This window comes from Astyanax mexicanus, unplaced genomic scaffold (genome assembly GCF_023375975.1).
Source record: "Astyanax mexicanus isolate ESR-SI-001 unplaced genomic scaffold, AstMex3_surface scaffold_94, whole genome shotgun sequence".
Classification (NCBI taxonomy): Eukaryota; Metazoa; Chordata; class Actinopteri; order Characiformes; family Acestrorhamphidae; genus Astyanax; species Astyanax mexicanus.
The window spans coordinates 17501-19752 of NW_026040104.1; the positions used below are offsets into that span (position 1 = coordinate 17501).

The 2252-nt window shown below is 57.4% G+C and overlaps 1 non-coding gene across 1 annotated transcript in view; it reads right to left on the reverse strand.

Annotated features, from left to right (window-relative positions):
• The window catches only part of LOC125798923 (18S ribosomal RNA), a 1864-nt gene extending 230 nt beyond the window's left edge, over window positions 1–1634 (reverse strand). Inside the window, exon 1 of the ribosomal RNA XR_007437709.1 lies at window positions 1–1634. This exon is cut by the window's left edge and continues 230 nt beyond it. This is a non-coding gene — a ribosomal RNA (18S ribosomal RNA).
• Between the last annotated feature and the right edge of the window lie 618 nt (window positions 1635–2252).

The following is a 2252-nucleotide window of genomic DNA, read 5'->3' on the forward strand; positions in this document are numbered from 1 at the left end:
TTCCTCGTTCATGGGGAATAATTGCAATCCCCAATCCCCGTCACGAACGGGTTTAAGCGGATTACCCGCGCCTCTCGGCGTAGGGTAGGCACACGCTGGCCCGGCCATTGTGGCGCGCGTGCAGCCCCGGACATCTAAGGGCATCACAGACCTGTTATTGCTCCATCTCGCGTGGCTATACGCCACTGGTCCCTCTAAGAAGTTAACCGCGACCGCGGGGGGCCGCGTAACTATTTAGCACGAAGGAATCTCGTTCGTTATCGGAATTAACCAGACAAATCACTCCACCAACTAAGAACGGCCATGCACCACCACCCACAGAATCGAGAAAGAGCCATCAGTCTGTCAATCCTTTCCGTGTCCGGGCCGGGTGAGGTTCCCCGTGTTGAGTCAAATTAAGCCGCAGGCTCCACTCCTGGTGGTGCCCTTCCGTCAATTCCTTTAAGTTTCAGTTTTGCAACCATACTCCCCCCGGAACCCAAAGACTCTGGTTTCCCCGCACGCTGCCCGGCGGGTCATGGGAATAACGCCGCCGGATCGCGGGTCGGCATAGTTTACGGTCGGAACTACGACGGTATCTGATCGTCTTCGAACCTCCGACTTTCGTTCTTGATTAATGAAAACATTCTTGGCAAATGCTTTCGCTTTCGTCCGTCTTGCGCCGGTCCAAGAATTTCACCTCTAGCGGCGCAATACGAATGCCCCCGGCCGTCCCTCTTAATCATGGCCCTGGTTCAGGAAACCCACAAAATAGAACCGGAGTCCTATTCCATTATTCCTAGCTCAGGCATTCAGGCGAGTTTGGTGCCCGCTTTGAACACTCTGATTTTTTCAAAGTAAACGCTCCGGACCCCTGAGGACCGGACACCCAACCAAGGGCATCCGGGGGGCGCCGGGAGGCAGGGTCTGGGACAGGCGGTAGCTCGCCTCGCGGCGGACCGCCAGCCCACTCCCGAAGTCCAACTACGAGCTTTTTAACTGCAGCAAATTTAATATACGCTATTGGAGCTGGAATTACCGCGGCTGCTGGCACCAGACTTGCCCTCCAATGGGTCCTCACCCATGTGTTTAGGATACGTTCATTCCGATTACAGGGCCTCGAAAGAGACCTGCATCGTTATTTTTCGTCACTACCTCACCGTGTCGGTAATGGGTAATTTGCTCGCCTGCTGCCTTCCTTGGATGTGGTAGCCATTTCTCAGGCTCCCTCTCCGGAATCGAACCCTGATTCCCCGTTACCCGTGGTCACCATGGTAGCCCCCTATGCTACCATCGACAGCTGATAGGGCAGACATTCGAATGAGACGTCGCCGCCGCGGTGGGCGCGCGATCGACCCGAGGTTATCTAGAGTCACCAAAGGGCCGGGGGAAACCCTCGCGGGTCCCCCCGGGTGGGTTTTGGGTCTGATAAATGCACGCATCCCGGCCCCCCCGAGAGAGGACCGGTCAGCGCTCGTTTGCATGTATTAGCTCTGGAATTACCACAGTTATCCGAGTAACGTGTGGAGCGATCAAAGGAACCATAACTGATTTAATGAGCCATTCGCAGTTTCACTGTACCTTCCGTGTGCACTTAGACCTGCATGGCTTAATCTTTGAGACAAGCATATGTTACTGGCAGGATCAACCAGGTTGCTGCGAGTGGTTTTTGTCACAGAAAAAACCATTGGTTCTTAGAGGGGAGAGGGATCGGCCCCGTACCGTCCGAAGGACCCCCCGGGGAGGGGGGGACGGGCGGAGAGGCTCGTCCGAGCTCACCCCTCATTGCTCCCAGTGGAAATTAGTGTGGCAACTCCGCTGCGCGAGTTCCCGCTTGCTTCGGGGATAACAAGGAAACGCTCGTTCCGAAACCGGGGGTCCGGAGCTTTTTGAAGCCGGGTGCTGGAGCTCGGTTGGACGCGAGGACCACCGAGGCATCCGAGTCCGACGGCTCCGGGCCGACCGGTTATCGTGTAGGGCAGATTGAGATATAGACGGGCCGTCTACGACTCCCTCGGATAGGTTCGGAAAGGTCCTCCCCCTGACGGAGGACCCCCCTGGAGGCTAACCCGCTGGGTCGGGTAGGAACGCACCGCGCACAGTGGCCACGGAGGGCCGCGCGGTTGCCTACCCAGGCGGGCTCGGTAGTCCATTCGATCGGGTCAAAATAATGAAAGAGATACCCCCCCTGGAACCGTCTCTGGAAGTTTGGTTTTTCCTCCGTACCGCCTGGGGGGCGGGGGGCGGGACGGAGGCCGACCTGCGGAGCTTCT